Source organism: Diadema setosum, chromosome 1 (assembly GCF_964275005.1).
Source record: "Diadema setosum chromosome 1, eeDiaSeto1, whole genome shotgun sequence".
Classification (NCBI taxonomy): domain Eukaryota; kingdom Metazoa; phylum Echinodermata; class Echinoidea; order Diadematoida; family Diadematidae; genus Diadema; species Diadema setosum.
In genome coordinates, this window is record NC_092685.1 from 18779964 (window position 1) to 18798591 (window position 18628).

The window sequence follows — 18628 nt, forward strand, 5'->3', positions numbered from 1 at the left end:
CATGTCCTATCTTTACCATATTTTGCACACGTAAAGACCATGTTACAAGGATCATTTCACAAAATAACCACTTTTTGCTCAGATGCCATCTTGTCTGTGCAAAGTGGGGGTCAAAGGTCATATGTACTTCTTTTTGTATCTTCGTTATGACGTGTTATCTCTATGGGAGGAAATTTTTCTAGATGTGAAAATTGACATGATTGTCTTTATCGAGCACTAGCTCACTTAACCTTCCGTGAATTTCTTCCAGATTTTAATATGTTGTAGCTGAGACTATCGTCAGATGCCTATATTGGGATCAAGACTCAAATCATTGATTAAAAAAAGATCGGATCACCTAATTTGTCAGTCTTGACAAATTCCGAGTCTAGTTTGGGTTTGCGTTCATAAACTCAAAATCTCGTCCCGACGCTGCTATTATGCGGATAATAGAAGGGTCGAAATAATGCGCATTATTCTTTCCCCTCTCCGATTTTACGACCAAATGTTGCGGATATTATCCGCATTATTGAGTTTATGAAAGGGGTATATGATAGCTTTGCAACCCAAATTAGTGATTCAGTTTAAGGGGGGGGGGGGGGGGGAGGAGGAGTGGACAGAGGGAAGGGATGGGAGGGGTAAGGAGGGGCATGTGCCTGTCCTTACCTCTTCTCCTTGTCTGAAGTCATTGGTTCGAGTTTGCACTAAATACAAGGGGTACAATCAGATAAACAGAATGGGAGAAGTTTTTAATAAATATGAAGAAGTTAGGGATTTATTTTAAAGTTTTGTCATAAGCACATCTGCATATTAACAGAGGTGATGATGTGATTTGTAGATGGACAAGTATTAATAGCATGCTTTAAAGGGAACCCAAACCCAAAGAGCAATATGGAGTGAGTGAAAGCAGTAGCATTAGTAGAACCATGGTAGAACACATTAGTGAAAGTTTGAGGAAAATCGGACAATCGATGCAAAAGTTATGAATTTTTAAAGTTTTGGTGTTGCAACCGCTGGATGAGGAGACTACTAGAGGTTATGGCGTATGTGTGGACAACAATATAAAGGAAATATAAAGAAAATTCCATAAAAATTCACTTTCCTAGCATAATGAAAAGGCACTTGACTAACCGCTTTCAAAATGCAGGGGGAATAATTGCTACCCTTAACATATGTCAGTATCCAATTGATGGAATGTGTAATTTTCATGAAAAATAATTTTTTGTGGAATTCCCTTTATATTTTCCCCAAGTCTGTGAATCTAGTCCTATGTTATTCCTAAGCCACGTAATGTGAATGGAGATCCCTTCTTTTAGAATTGACACATAAGGGTACATAAATTGATCCCAAGTGGGATACAGACTCGTTGCAAAATTCGGCAGTGAAATTGTTGAGTTTTCAAGTGGCACGAGGGAAGTAATAATGTTAATGAACTATGTGCATTTTGTTAATGGGATGAGCTGGGGGGGGGGGGGGACTGCTGTGGGTTCCCTTGACCTATTGACACATTACGTGTGTGTTTCCTTGATTCTAGGTTACGTGCAATAAACAGGGATCTTTCCTGCCAAAGCTTGTAAAATCTGCTGGTTTGTGCAAGCGGCATTTCACCCGAAACTTTGCCCACATGTATTCAATCTAACTCTGATGTGATGTGAACTCTCATACTGAAACGGAAATCTTCCATGCACCATCATTTGTGCACAATAAATCATGTAAATTGTGCATTCTGAAGAAAACACACTGCATCCCAAACTTCAAATGTGGCTGTGCTATTTAGGTATTCAAAAAATCAGAGACAGGACTTACTGAGAAATAGGTTACTATAAGGGATATGTAGGAGGATATTTGTGTGCATATTGCATGCTACATTTTTACCTCCGCCAAGGGAGGAGGTTATGTTTTCGGTACCGTTGGTTTGTGTGTTTGTTCGTTAGTTTGTTTGTTTGTTTGTTTGTCTGTGTGCAAAATAACTCAAAAAGTAGTTAATGGATTTGGGTGAAACTTGCAGGAAAGGTTTAGAATGACACAAGTAAGAAACGATTAAAATTTGGTAGTGATCCGAGAATATTTGGGGAATTTATGAAGGTTTTTTGATATTTTGGTAGGTAGGGTCATTGGACTTGGAAGTTCAGGCTGCGCGTATTTGAGGTTTGCATGCGCGCACTAAAGTGCGTGCTCTAGTTTCTGCTAGGGCAAGGCGCGCCTTGCAGCTGAGGGTTTATGACGTAACAAAGGCTTCTATATTGGGAAATCGGGCGACTTGCAGCACACAATGCTATAAGTACGTATGGGTGGAAATCACTGATATCTCTGTCGAAGAACAAGTTCAGTGAAGGAAAATCAGCTGCATGCTTGGCGGAGGACTGCGCTCTCAGAGTGCTTTTCTAGTTTTCTTATATAGTTTTAGGATTTTATTTGATAATCCCAGTGCATTGCAGGAATATTCTTGCAAATCAGTATGCATATGAATATTCTCACTAGAAACTGGTTTGTTAGAACATTCCTACTCTGTTGCAACTTATTTTTTTTTTTTTTTTTTTTGGGGGGATGGTGGTTGAATTATTTTTGGAGAAATATATGAGCTTTTCAGCATATGTCATGCATTTTTCGTGGAAATATTTTATGACCATATTTTAGGCATGTTTTGTCATACTAGTTTATTGATGAGATAGCCTCCATCAGGTCTGGAACCGACTTCAAAAGAAATCTGTGCCAAGACAAGAAGCATGAAGGATGCCTCAGTCTAGCTTGACTTTCCTTAGAGGTAATTTGCTGAAGTGTAGAAAATATATGAAGCTTAGTAATACCCCTGTGAGACTGACAACGTGGAGTGAATTAATCTTTGATGAAGCAGCTTCAGGTCGTTGCCCCTCATGCATATTTGCTTTGCTTTGCTTTGCTTTGCGTTTAGACCAGACATTGATGTTTGCGCTTTGGTCAGAGCAGAAGATGCTATCATTAACTGTGTGTCTTTACAGGGTGGTACTACATTTTTTTTTTTTTTTTTATTTAAAAAAAAAAAAAACATTGCCTGGTTAGGCAAGCAGATTTTCGTATTGTAACAGAACACTTGCCTGAAAATGAATTTTACTTGCCCGAAAAAGAAAGTCCAAAAATATAAGAAAATGATCAAAAAAATCTCTTGTAAGTTAAAGGTAGGGAATCCCATTTGCATGCCTTAAATGAAGAGTTGTATAAATACAGTGGTATGTTGAAGAGAGTATCATTTTAGAAACTCCCATAAAGTATTGAAAGTGGAAGGTAACATTTAATACATTTTTATTGACCGTTAGATTTTGAATTGAATTTTTTTTGGGGCTCACCGTAAATTCCAGTACATTACTAGGCTACCTTTGCAGACCCATGCACTGCATGTGTGTCCATCATGTATATTTTGTGAAGAAAGTTCATCAAAACTTACAAACATTTCTATATACATTCTTGCCACTGACTCTATATGTTATTAGATCAGCTCTTATACTTTTAGATTTGTGTTTATAGATAAAAAAAATACAGAAGACTGCAACAAAAAGGCTTAAGTGTGGCTGACACACAGAACTACTGAGTAGTTGAGTTTTGTGCATTATTCAAATTGTAGATAACTGTTGACTTCCAAATTTCTAAGCAGTGGCCTAGACAAGTCCCCTGAGGTTCATATTTAAAGGCCCAGTTTACCTTTGGGAGCAGTGATTTCAAAAATGTTCAAGATATCACATTTGATGCATATGTGTAGGTCTGTTGTATCACAAAACATCCTACCATATAAAATTTTTGCAATAAAGCCTAAAATACGAGGAGATATCAGCATTTTTATCAATAAACCATAACTGTATACGGTTTAGTCTGGAAGCATTCTTATTATAACTATTGTTCACATTTTGTGTATTTAACAATATTTAACATCGATTATACGGATTCAAATTTTTACAGTGGTTGTTTCTATCCCTAACTCACATTTTAGAACTATTTTAAAGCACTACTGTTGGGTTTTTGTTTCATCTGCAAATAGTAAATTATGCCTTTAATGTTTTGCTGCATTTTGGGAGGTCTGTAAAAGGTATCCCCTACCTTTAAGGTCTTGACAAAACACAATCATTGCAATAAAAAGCACATTTTCTAACAATCTGTGAGACAAAAGGTCATGGGCACTGACCATGTACAACTAATAACAGTCACTTGGTGACTAACCTTGAGACACATTTCTGTTTCTAAGTTGATGCACACCATTCTGGCTGGCAGTGCGATAAGGGACATGACTTCGGATCTTTACTTGTCATTCTACTCTGCCTTTTCGCACCAAAATGTAGTACTGTAAAACATGATATATTCGCGGCATGAATTTTTCGCGAATTGGAGCTGAAGGCCTTTTTTTGCGGCATGAAATTTTCGCGAACTGCCACTGGCATTCAATGCATATAGTGTAGACAAGAACTTCCGCGTGCATTTTAATTTCACGAATCTTGGCGCTCGCGAAATTTGTGAAATTAAAATGCATGCGAACATTCCTCGTTTTACAGTATGCGTGGGATGTTGCACTTTGTGAAGTGGTCACAAAGCTCACGTGCCGTCAGCAGCTTTAATACTCACATTCCATTTTGGGTGTGCGTGGATTGTCATACCAAAGCTAGTCACATTTAGATGGCATATATATGATTCATGCATAAATGGCAGAGTACTTTATTTACAGAGCATAAGTAATCGAAAAACAGCAGCTATCAAGAACCAGTGGCTCAACCCATTTTCTATGTGTAGCTCTCAGTTGATAAGTAGGTCCTTTCAGCGATTGGCTATATCAAGTTACCATATTCATGTGTAGTCATATTCAGAGTTGATATCAGAGTAAACAGTTTGCAGTTCACTGTGGTTCAGAGAAATTGATGCTCTTCATCACTGTACTTTTATTTTTGCCTGTGTTTTTGTAGTTTAATGCTGTACCAGTATATGTTATATATTTATATATATTGCTTGCCTGTGTTTTTGTAGTTTAATGCTGTACCAGTATATATTATATATTTATATATGTTGCTTACACATGTTTCAAATAACAGAGCAAGTGATATCACAACTTTGTATTGCAAAATATTTTAGAGATTGAATAATGCATGACAAAGTCTTACATTAATATTTACTCTATAAGACCTTAGAATAATTTCGAATTGTGATTGGCCAAGAACATGTCACATGACATTCAATAGAAAATATCTATCAAACTCATTGAGAGTGACAGCTGTGCATTAGGCCCCTGGCGTGGGCCAAATGCACGGCTCGCAGGTACTAATGCATGGCTTTGCGGGTGATTACTAATGCACGGCCGCTCGACTTCACTAGCAAAGCGCCAGCAAACTACGTGCTGGCCGGCTGCACTGGTAAGTTCATTCACAGGCCAGGCGCGGCGGAGTGCAACGTTACGTGTACGCACAGCTACTTTATCTAGCCAGTTGCATGTATTGCGGCCTTACGTTAGTACGGCTGTGTTTTTACTTTTGACTCTGATCTGCTATGTGGACCACAGTGATCTCAAAATCAAGACTTCAATTCAAGTTGAGAAACCGTAATTTGATTATTTTTCTGTGTTTCAATACAAAATCATTGTTGGAAATAGCCATAGTCTAGACCTACTAGATCTACCGACATCTCAGATCGGCCTAACAGTTAGGCCTAAAATTAGAACGTTCTCGATCTAACGTTAGTGTAGAATGGGTATAGACCCTGCAGAGTTTGCGATTCCTGTGACTGTATGGTCGAATCATGACGAGTGTGTGGTTTAGAATTCTCGGCTCAATTGTTACATTTATTTCTAGGCTTTCCAGAGTTGCCGGTCACTAATTTAGTACTGTGATTATGGACAAGGTGTTGTATAAAACAAATAATTTATGATTTTGTTTTTTTTCTCCAATCATTATGGATTCAGTGTTTGCAGAAAGCTTAATAGTGAAACTGAACATTTGAGAAAAGTCAGATGATTCATCTAGAAGCCAAAAATATTCAGTTATAGTTAATTCAATGTGCTTTCTCCTCTAGATGGGAACCCTGCAGCAGTTCATGATGTTACAGTAGTGAAATGATATTGAGAAAATATCTGAAGGTATTTTGCAAATCTTCAATTTGTATGAAAGTACATATTTTGATGTGCTGCTGAGATATGTTAAAGGGATGGTACAGTATTGGTGGAGATGAGAATTGAGCTTTTAACTTTTTGCGAGATACCAAGAAAACACATGAAATAATACAGAGCATACCATTTTAAGAGGAATTCAAAATTTATTTGATGAAAATCGGGTTTGGAATGACTGAAACATCCAAAAACAAGGTAAAACACAGCGATCGTAATAAAATGTGGGTCCCACACTTTATTAGAATTGCTCTGTTTTGGATATATATCTAAGCCATTTCAAAACCAATTTTCATCAAATAAACATTGAATTCCTCATGGAATTACATGCTCTTTCATATTTCATAAGAGGTTTCTCATTATCTCACCAAAAAATGATAGAAACCTGAAATTAGGTCTCAACCAAAACTATACGATCCCTTTAAGAGATGATATATTATTGGTTGAGGTGAGAATTCAGCTTTTGATTTTTTTTTTGTGAGATATTTAGAAAACGCCAAATGAAATTTTGAGAAGTCTACAATTCTATGAGGAATTCAAAGTTTATTTAATGAAAATCGGTGTGGAAATGACTGAGATATCCAACAAAAAAAAAAAAAAAGTAAAACAAAGTGATCCTAATCAGTGGGTCCCACCTTTCATTAGGATTGCTTTGTTTTGGATATCTCAGCCATTACAAAACCAATTTTCACCAAATAAACTTTACATTCCTCTTATAACTCTTGTAATTTCATGCTTTTTCATATTTCTAAGAGGTTTCTCATTGTCTCAAAAAATCATCATCAAAAAACACTGGAAACCTCAAACCCCATCTCAACCAAAACTGCATCATCCCTCAAAGGCAAACATATCTCTCCATGTTTAAGTTAGGAGCTAAGTCTAGTGCTTTTTGATGCCTGAGAAGAAATTTAAAAAAAGGAATTCTTAATTCTTTCATACAACTTTTTACATAGACTTTTCCAAAACTGCTGAAACTTTTAGATGGCTTGTCCGATCCTTCCTCATCTTTCTGCATTTACCTGAATCCACATCATGATCAGGAAAACATCCCCTATTAGGTCAAGTGTATTTCCCTTCCTGGAAATAACGAAGTTCATAGATCACACCGAGTGTGCAGGATTATTTTCTGCAATAAAGAGCATAATGCAGAAAGTGTTGGCAGTGTTGTGATGTGAGGTGGTCTGTCTTCCGTGTTTGTCTTTGTGTGAAACCAAGTATTCCAATTGAAACAAGGACACACTAGCGGACATATCAAGTATCGCCTCGGATTCCTCGAAGGTAAATTTCCATCCTCTTTCAGGCCTGCCAAGTTACATCACATGTATTTAAAACTCGGAGGGCATGTGCTGGAAAATTTCAAACCAGAGTATACATTGTATGAGCCTCTGCTTGTTTTAATTTACTTATTCCTTCACAGAGTTCTCTTGGTAAATTTGTGTCTGTCTGTCTATTCCCAGCGTCAGACTTATCTTGCAAAAAAAGAAAAGAAAAAAAAAAACATACAAACATAGCAAAATAAGTCTGGTAGATACACTTTGACACCAATCATATTTGGAGTATCATCACTTGTAAGAACTTCAGTCATGAATAGTGGGCTCAAGCAGCTATAATCCATGCTTCACAGTGCTAGCATCCTGTAAACATGGGAGTGCAAGGCCCCGTTTTATCAAAATATAAAATCGATTTTGAATTTCCTTACCACACAGGCTGCCATAGACTTACAGTTGAAATCAACTATATAATCAATTTTAACTATTCATAAAACACAGGGCCCAGGACTATACGTCACATACTGGGTATCCCCCATAAATATGGGGGGGGGGGGGGGGAGTTTGATTTACCCAGACCAAGCATGACTGTGTGTTGGTCTTGTGTCCTTATCAAAAGTGTTGGCCTACGTGGGCAGAATATTGTAAGTGAGCTTCAACAGAAATGTGGTAATTCAAATGGCCTAGAGTAGAGAGGTGGTACATATGTGGGTGTGGCAGAAACAACAGATCATTCCATTTTGTTGTGTGTGCAAAAATCACTTGTCGAGGAGGATGGTTCACTTCCTAGAGAGAGATAAAGTTTTTAGTATGTAGGAGGAGGAGGAGGCACAAAAATTACATATTTTGAAATTCCCATCCCCAAATTAGAAGGGAAGGGGTTTAGTCAACATTTGTTGAAATATTATTGTAACAAATGAAATGAAAAACTTGGCTGAATTTAGCAGTCTCGCAAGGGAGCAGCGAACTGCTCAATATTTAAATGTATGTGTGATTAAGATGCAAGTGATGAGTCTAGAGATGAATCTATGAATGAGGCAGGTAGTCACTCAGCTATGAATGGAACTATTAAAACCAAAAGCACCTATCTGAGAGTACACAGGCAGGTCACTGGTGCACTGGTACAGTTTCATTTGAGGTCTCGCAAATCACGTCACATAGAAACTGTTCTCCCCATGTCCAAATTGGCCATGATTATCAGATTTATAATCAAATTGAGCAGTAGAAGCTTTTAATACCAGAATGGTACAAAATAAGGAAGTTATCGTATTGGGCAGTCATTCCTCATCAGCAAACATTCTATATTTCATCTTCTTTTAAATTCATAGTTCAATTTTCTTCAAACTTGGTAGGAATCATTGTGCTTGGCAGGGAATACCAGTGGTACAAGTGGCCCTTGTACATGTAGGGCCTGGGGTCAGCACCACAAGGGCTAAAGGTATTGTATTATTACAGGCATGATATTCTCTAGATTTAAATCTGATTTCAGATTTTTTTCTTAAAGTTTATACACATTTTGCTTTTTCCATGTATCAAATTCACCTGAAAATTTTGATTTCTGATTTTTTCAACAAACCTCAGTATCATCCCTGATTATGACTCAAATCACTATTTTTAGCGCTGTTAAAAGTTACAGGATCCATTGTGTCAAGGTTTGCATTGCCAGTGGCCAAACTTTTTGGCCCCAAAATGCCAAAGAGAAGTGAATTCATGGTAGTATTTTTTTTTTTGTCCCCGCTGAACGAGTTCGAGCAGGGGGCTATGAAACGGGCTCCGTACGTGTGTGTGTCTGTGTGTGTGTGCGTCCGTGTGTGATCAGAATGTTCAATTTGCTACTTCTCTGTCATTTATGAGCCAATTTTGATTCTGTTTGCTTTATATGATAGCACTACATGGGAGCTTTGAAACTTCTACACAGAATTTCAGTTGTGACCTTTGACCTTGACCTTTGACCTATATTGTACATTTTGCTACAAAATGCTACTCCTTCGCCATTTCTAACCCGATTTCGATTCCGTTTGCTTTATGTGATGGGACTAGGTGAGGGCTTCAAAAATTCTACACAGAATTTTGATCTTTGACTTCTTTGACCTTTGACCTTGATTTTTGACCTATATTGTACATTTTACTACAAAATGCTACTCCTTCGCCATTTCTAACCCGATTTCGATTCGTTTGCTTTATGTGATGACACTAGGTGAGGGCTTCAAAACTTCTACACAGAATTTTGACCTTTGATTTCTTTGACCTTTGACCTTGATTTTTGACCTGTATTGTACATTTTGCTACAAAATGCTACTCCTTCACCATTTCTAACCCGACTTCGATTCCGTTTGCTTTATGTGATGGTAATAGGTGAGGGCTTCAAAACTTCTACACAGAATTTTGACCTTTGACCTTGATTTTTGACCTATATTGTACATTGGCTACAAAATGCTACTCCTTCGCCATTTCTAACCCAATTTCGATTCCGTTTGCTTTATGTGATGACACTAGGTGAGGGCTTCAAAACTTCTACACAGAATTTTGACCTTTGATTTCTTTGACCTTTGACCTTGATTTTTGACCTGTATTGTACATTTTGCTACAAAATGCTACTCCTTCACCATTTCTAACCCGACTTCGATTCCGTTTGCTTTATGTGATGGTAATAGGTGAGGGCTTCAAAACTTCTACACAGAATTTTGACCTTTGACCTTGATTTTTGACCTATATTGTACATTGGCTACAAAATGCTACTCCTTCGCCATTTCTAACCCAATTTCGATTCCGTTTGCTTTATGTGATGGCACTAGGTGAGGGCTTCAAAACTTCTACACAGAATTTTGACCTTTGACCTTGATTTTTGACCTATGTTGTACATTTTGCTACAAAATGCTACTTCCGGTGGGGACATATATTACGCACCGCGTAATTTCTACTTTTCCTTGTTTTCTGGGTAATAGAGCGGTTCCTTTAATCTGACTTGTGAGTTGATTTGGCCACTTCTGTGATTAGCCATGAAAGTCATGTAGGCCATCTGTTTGCCAAAGAGATGTTAGTACTAAAACAAAAACAAAAACAAAACAAAACAAAACAAAACATAACATAAGCTACTGCGAATAACCTGAAGGGATTTTTGTCAAGGACCGTCCGTCTGTAACGCTACAAAAACGCTACAATAACTCTCTACTGAGGAATTTAATTTCAATCAAACTTGGAGGGTAGAGTGGTTATACAAAGTTACACATTATTTTTTACCAAACATGAAGGTCACCATAAGGTCAAAGGTCACAGGCAGGGGTCAATGAACTTTAGGGCCCAATGTTAAGTTTTTACGGCGCGTTTGGATTATGGCTCATAACTTTTGATTTATATGTCCGTTTGTTACCAGACTTGGATGGCAGATGTCCCATGGAGAGTTAAAGGTCACCACAAGGTAAAAGGTCACAGGCAGGGGTCAACAAACTTTTAGGGCCCAATGTTAAGTTTTTATGGCGCGTTTTGATTATGGCTCATAACTTTTGATGTATATGTCCATTTGTTACCAAACTTGGATGGTAGATGTCCCTTGGGGATTTGAAGGTCACCTCAAGGTCAAAAGTCACAGGCATGGGTCAACGAACTTTTAGGGCCCAATGTTAAGTTTTTACGGCTCGTATCGATTATGGCTCTTAACTTTTGATGTATATGTCCGTTTGTTATCAAACTTGGATGGTAGATGTCCCTTGGGGAGTTGAAGGTCACCACAAGGCCAAAGGTCATCGGCGGGGTCAATGAATTTCTGGGATTTAGAATTTAACATTAATTTCTTCTACGCGAGACACATTTTGGCACATGCCTTATTTGTTTTTGTTTTTGTTTTAAGTTTGCATTGATCTTATGTATGCTGCAAGAGACTTCTTTTTTTTTTTTTGCGGAATGATGCAGATAAGTTACGTGTAATAGATTGATTCTGTGGGTTTCAAAATATTTTACTGTATGTCCCCAATGTATGGTAAACTTTTAAACTTCTGTGTAATTGACTTGGCAGATCAGCTCATTACAGACTGCAATAATAGAAGGAACTGTGAGAGAGTATGCTTCACAATATGTACCATGCATTGATATATATGTATAGGTATAATATATATATATATATATGTGTATATATGCAGGTGCCCATTATGTTTTTAATGATGGAGTGATAGATCTGCAGGTATGGTTTTACCAGGGAGATCCCATGTCCCGTGTTTTACGGACATTGACATAAATCCAGTGGGGGGAGTGGTCGGGCAAGTCCCCAAACCACTGATGCAAATTTTTACTGCATTTGTTGGCACTGTGCCAGATGTGGGCAACAAACCTTGTGCAATTTCTCGAATCAACACTGATGTTTCCACTGTTACAACTTGAATGTGATAATAACACTATCAGTTGGAAGTGAAACAAATGGAATAACCGCAAGGACAAACTTTCTTCACAGGCATCTTTATTCTTGACTGGTCCATAAAAAAATTCTGCAGTGTTTGTTAGCCTTGCTTTCAGGCACAGCACTGTCGTCATGGCACACGTATGCTGTACAATACACTTTGTAGTCTAGATTTGGTCACCGTGATGCATGAAAAATCATTAGGTTTTTATACCCCCGCCACACATAGTGTGAAGGGGGTATATAGGAATCACCGTGATGTTGATCGGGCGGGCAGTCGGTCGGTCGGTCGGTCGGTCGGTCTGTTGCAAAATCTTGCGTCGCTAGCTCCTCCTACAGTTTTGAAGCAATTTAAATGAAACTTAGGGTAAATGATGATATTGAGGTATAGATGTGCAAGACATGTTTTTTGTGTTACCATAATTTTACCAAAACCTTGTGGATTGAATAACTTCCATAGTATTTAAGCAATCAATTTCAAAATTGGTATCTATGATGATCTATAAGTGTAGTTATGCAAGACACTCTTTGTGTTTGTACTTGACAAAGCGTTGCCATGGTAACCGCATGTTTTCTTCGAAATCTTGTGGAGTTAACAACTTCCACATTTTGAAGCAATTGAAATCAAATTTGGTAGGCATAATGGCCTTGAGGCATAGATGTGGAACACATAATTTTTGTGTTTGTCAGACAAAGTGTTGCCATGGTAACCATAATTTTACCAAAACCTTGTGGATTGAATAACTTCCACATTATTCAAGCAATTAAGGTCAAATTTAGTATGTATGATGATCAGGAGGTGTAGTTATGCAAGACACCAATTAGATGTGTTAATATAGGAAAAATGTGTTGCCATAACCGCTCATTTTTGTATCAAATTGAACCATTTAATCTATGAAGGTGAAATTTGGTGTGTATGATGCTCTTTAAGTGTAGTTTTGCAAAATGTCCTTTGTATTTGTATCGGACAATGCGTTGCCATGGTAACCGCATTTATTTAAAATAAAATCCTGAGGAGTGAACTTCTTCCACAGTTTTCAAGCAATTGAAACCAAATATGGTAGGCATAATGTACCTGAGGTATAGATGTGGAACTGTTGCCATGGTAACCACAATTTTACCAAAACCTTGCAGATCGAATAACTTTTCCATCATTCAAGCAATTAAAGTCAAATATTCGGCGTATACAGTAGCTGTGCTCGAGCAAAATCGCTGCGATTAGACCTTGATGGCACTCTGAAGTCCGCTCCCATAGAGACCATCGTGTAATCAGTTGGTATTACTTTCATTTGCTAAAATACCCATAAAATCTGAGTTGTGACTCCGGTGTGTGCTACATTGTACCTCCTTGATTCAACGTTGTACTGTGTTTTGGTATCGGTCACAGAGTCCTTTTATAGGTGAGTATTAAAGTGTTGTGCTGAAATTGCTTGAGATGTAGACACGATTTCATGGTCCCAGTTTAGGAAATCCAGTGTTAATTGCTTATGTAAGTCATCAGGTATTTTGCTCAATAAACAATAACCGCAACAAGAAGCACACTCTTTAGTGTGGTTCATTTCTCTGTGGTTTGGACTTATGCCAATGAATCAACATGTTGCATGCAGGTACTCTCTCAAGTGTGATTGTGTCAAACCCATATTAATTCATTAGAGGAAAAATAACATACATATTAACATACAAATTGTATGTGTGTTTTATACTCCTTGGCATGCGCTGCATGGTCAGCTGTTACTGACTTTTCTGAATCCATAAGTCAAGTTGAGGGAGCGGGAAATTCCGGACTGTCATTCTTTGTCTTGTAGGTACCAGCAGCAGTAATAATGATGGTATAGCTGTGACAAACCAGCACTTGTTGACCATGAGAGAACTTATGGTTGAAGTGATTTGACAGCACACAAATTGTAAGGAAATGATGTTAACTAAGGTGATCATTATTTATACATGATTTAAGGTTGGCTTGCACACAAGTTGTAAGGAAATGATGGTAACAGAGGTGATCATACATACATGATTTAAGGCTGACTTTGCCTTTCATGTTTTCCCTAAGGTCTCCTTCACAATGGAAAGAGTAACGGAATTCATAGATCATGAATCTCTCAGAGCTGGTAACATCAGCGGTGAATTGATTGTCGTCCTAGGGATAACACCTTTTGTACCAACCATTCATGTATTTATCAATGATTAAGGGTTACATACCACTAACTCCATGTAAACACTTTAAATTTGCTACGTACACGCACACAGCAGTGCTATAAAGTTGTTCGGAAATGTGTAGAGAAAGTGTCAAAATAATCAACTATAAAGGTAGATATTCGACTATAACCCAACTTAGGAGACTTGAACACAAATATTTTAAATTATGAAGCAATGAGGGTTAGTTTATAAAATGCATGTGTAACAATCATATGAGGTGGTGCAAAACTATGAGAGCGCATACACTGTGCAGCAGCTTCAACTCAAAAATATCAAGATATCAAATAGTATTAAGGACCTTCCAGATCACCTCTCTGAATATCTGGATGAGAAACTACTTTTTTTTTTTCTTTTTTTAAAATAATTTAGCCTCTAATACCACATCTTGGAATAACTTTAAGAAGATAAACAGTGCAAGCCTGTTTAGAACTAATTAGGTGTGGTTAATGAGGGTGAATCCCTGGACAAAATACACCTCATTTCAAGGCTGAGTCTTAAAATTAGGGGGACTTCATTTGTTTTGGCATAAGTTCAGAAAATCCTTAAAATTTTCGAGTGGAACTAAAAGGGTAGTCGTTCATTCTTCTACAGTGGAGATTGAGCAGAAAAACCCTCCTTGCAAATTTCAGGACTGGAATAGGTTGCTCAACTTCACAAGCTTTGTTCAGACGGAGGCAGTTTTGGTCGGAGTAACTTCGGAGGAAGGGTCGGAGGAAGCTTGGTCGGAGTAACTTCGGAGGATGGGTCGGAGTAGTGCCCATCTGAACAAGGTCGTGGTAACTTCCTCCGATCGGAGGAACTTACAGTTTGTACCACGACCTCTTCCTCCGAACGAGATACTCCTGAGTTTTCTCAGGAGTATCTCGCTACCACGACTAGCTGGTCGGAGTAAATTGCCCGTGTGGACAAGCCCTCGGAGTATCTATGAACTTACATACCTTACAAACTAGGTAAAACTTCCTGGGTCAAATCACAATGTTGACATTTTGCGAGTACACGTGCAATTCTAACCTAGTCGATTGCGACGAAGAAGTTAGCGCTCTTGCAGAAATTTCCATCAACAAGAACGGAGGAGACAAATGCCACTGGTAAAAAACAATCGCATGGTTGACGTGCACAGCGCTACCACTTCCGGAAGTTACACCGACCCTCGCACATAGATTGGTCGGAGTTTCTTCCCACGACCGTCGTGTGGACACAAGGGTCGTGGTAGATGCATTAATTTGAATTTTAGTTGCCGTGCCATAAATTTTTACTCCGACTAGAAATACGTCTGAACATGGCTACAGTGTACATAGATATGAAACATGGAAGACACTGAATCTTTTGTGTATCTTATATTGATTTTTTTTTTCTTTAAACAATGTGTGTCTATTGAGAATGGTGAACAGGTGTGTGACATAATTGCCGGGTTCACACGTACAAATTAGCGGGATGACGATCGCGATGCTCATCCCGAGTTTTTTTGCGAGCGTCCACACGTACCAAATTAGCGGGATAGCGATCGCGATCGGTATCCCGCTAATTTGGCGAGCGTCCACACGTACCGAATTATCCCGCTAATTGCCGATAGAGATAACAGCAAAGCCTGCAAACTGGGTCACACAGCGCCCTTCTCTATCACCACCTGTGCGCACTTTCCTTTGTCCATTGTCTTTTACGCGTCATTGGTGTGGTTCGCGCGCTGTTGTTATTGTTCTCCAAAGAGGTGAAGGACCTCCTCGCAGAGGCCTCACTGTTGTGATGTGCGCATTGCATGATGGGATGTAAAAACTCGAGATTCTAATCCCGACCGTTCACACGTACCAGCGCGGGGCCAATTATCCCGCTAATTGGTGAACCAGCGCAAGATTTCTTGGGATTAGCATCGCGATGCTTATCCCGCTAATTTTCGGGTTTTTTCTGTCCACACGTGCAAAAAACTCGGGATGACGATCGCGATGCAAATCTCGAGATTTGTATCCCGCTAATTGATGTACGTGTGAACCCGGCTACTGTATGCCCTAGATAAAGTATGAAATTTACAAGCTGTTGCCAGTGTCAAATGCAGGCAGGAAAGAATGCCAAGAATGTCAATTTGTGCAATATGATTGTCCAGGTGAAACGTCGTACTGTAGGACCATTTGACAAAAACAGAAACAAAAACAAAAATAATTTTTTCTACAAGCTGTTTGCAAATCAGGGCAACTTAAAAGGAAAGCCAACACTGCACCTGGAATATTTGTTTGTTTGTTCTGTTTTTGTTTGCTTCACAGTTCAAAGCCTTTGGTGGACTGTTATTCTGAATTCACATTGGTGCTTGAATCTAATACAAGACCGATGCAACACAGTGTCCCCTATTGGCCTACTAGCAGTTGTGACTTAAAATGTGTCCATGAATCGCAGTTACACTTTATGAAACTTTACATAGTTTTGCTACCTAGTATTTAGCTTAGCATAGTTTGGGCAGTGTGACAGTAAACTTGTGTAGAATCGTACTGTGAAATTTCCGACGAAACTTCTTGCATGTGATTGGAAAGTTTTTCACTTCCCTCAAAACTGCATGTAGTTTTTGTCGAGCCCACCGGAGGTGAGGGGAGACTAAGGGATCGCCTACGGCGTCTGTCCGTCCATTGTCCGTCCGTCCATCATCCATCCGTCCGTAACGCTACAAAAACTTCAATAACTCTTTACTCTGGGCTTCAGTTGCAATCAAACTTCGAGGGAAGAGGGGTCATACAAAGTTTCACATTTTACCATATATGAAGGTCACCTCAAGATCAAAGCTCACAGGTAGGGTCAATGAACTTCAGGGCCCAATGTTAAGTTTTTATGGCGCGTTTCTATTATGGGTCATAACTTTTGATCCATAACTCCATTTGTGACCAAACTTGGATGGTAGATGTCCCTTGGGGAATGGATGGTCATTACAAGGTCAATGGTCACAAGCATGGGTCAACGAACTTTTAGAGCCCAATGTTAAGTTTTTATGGCGCGTTTCTATTATGGGTCATAACTTTTGATCCATAGGTCTGTTTGTGACTAAACTTGGATGGTAGATGTCACTTGAGAAGTGGATGATCACCACAAGGTCAAAGGTCACAAGCAGGGGTCAATGAACTTTTAGAGCCCAATGTTAAGCTTTTATGGTGCGTTTCTATTATGGGTCATAACTTTTGATTCATAGGTCTGTTTGTGACCAAACTTGGATGGTAGATGTCCCTTGGGGAGTTGAAGGTCACCACAAGTTCAAAGGTCACAGACAGGGGTCAAACTTTTAGGGCCCAATGTTAAGTTTTTGCGGCGCATTTCGATTATGGCTCTTAACTTTTTATCCCTTTGTCCATTTGGGACCAAACTTGTGTGGTAAATGTCCCTTGGGGAGTGAAAGGTCACCATCAGGTCAAAGGTCATAGGTGGGTCAATGAATTTCCGGGAATTAGATTAACATTATTTCTTCTATGCGAATGGGTGAGACACGATATGGCACTTACCTTGTTTGTGATGTGACCGCATACCTTGTGTGGCTGAAACTTCGAGAAGTTAATCATGGGATTAGTTCCATTTCATGTTGTTTACACATAATGCGCATCATTTTACATGCTGTTTCGCGATTGCATATGCGTGGCCACTGTGAACACGGTATTAGATTCAAGAGCAAGTGAGGAAGTAACATATTTTACCACATGGAGTTCAACAGTAACTCCATTTGGGAATTCAAAATACTTGGTTTTCATGAAGGTGTCATATTCTTGTTTGCCAGGTCACTTTCAATATCCTCAATTTCCTAAACAAGGATGAAATAAGTTATTGAATCCAGAAAAAAAGGCAAAAGAAAATAATTCTATTGGTGTGGTATTTCAAGTTTGTGAGAGGAAATTGAAAAGGATACGAGTGCAATGACAAACATAGCTCTATTGACAAAGCACTACACTGAGCCATTATTGAACCAAGATACTTGTACTAGTGTAAGTACTAGAAACAGCCAGTTTGTAATATCATCCAGTTTGAGTGTGAACTTTTGCAGACTTGAAATGAAATATTTTCTTTTCATCTTCAGTTACAATTGTGGGTATGCAGGGTTCTTTTCCTGTGACTGGGCCAGCATCTATGTGTTTGATATTAGCTTTGCTGTTTTGCTCTTTTCTGGACACGGAATAGCACATTGATCACCATAACCTCTGAAGTATGATGAGGAAGTGAAGCTTAGCTTGACCTTGTATACACTTCTGCTATATACAGTGTATGTGCTTTAATATATTGCCTGTAAACATATTGTGAGTTGTACATTTGATTGACAGGACATAGGATTTTTGGCACAGTAAATGTATGAATTGCTGTGTGCAGTTACATAGGGTCAGCAAGCACACATCATTACAGTGTCTGAACACTCTAACTATACAACACATTAGAAATACATTTCAGAACATGATTATAAATGAGATCTTCTGTAAGTCTGAAACTGCTCCAGTTGATAGTACATGCAGGTACTGGTTCTCTAAATGTGACATCCTGTGATTTTTTTTTTTTTTTTTTTTTTTTTGGGGGGGGGGGGGAGGAGGATGGATCCTTTTTTGGAGTTATTCCTTTCAGGTAAACTATTAGAACCATTTACACCTGATTGTACCTTGTGTTTATGGACACCAGTGTTACCATCGTTGATTGCTGCATCCATACTGCTATACTGCCCCTTACCTGTATTTT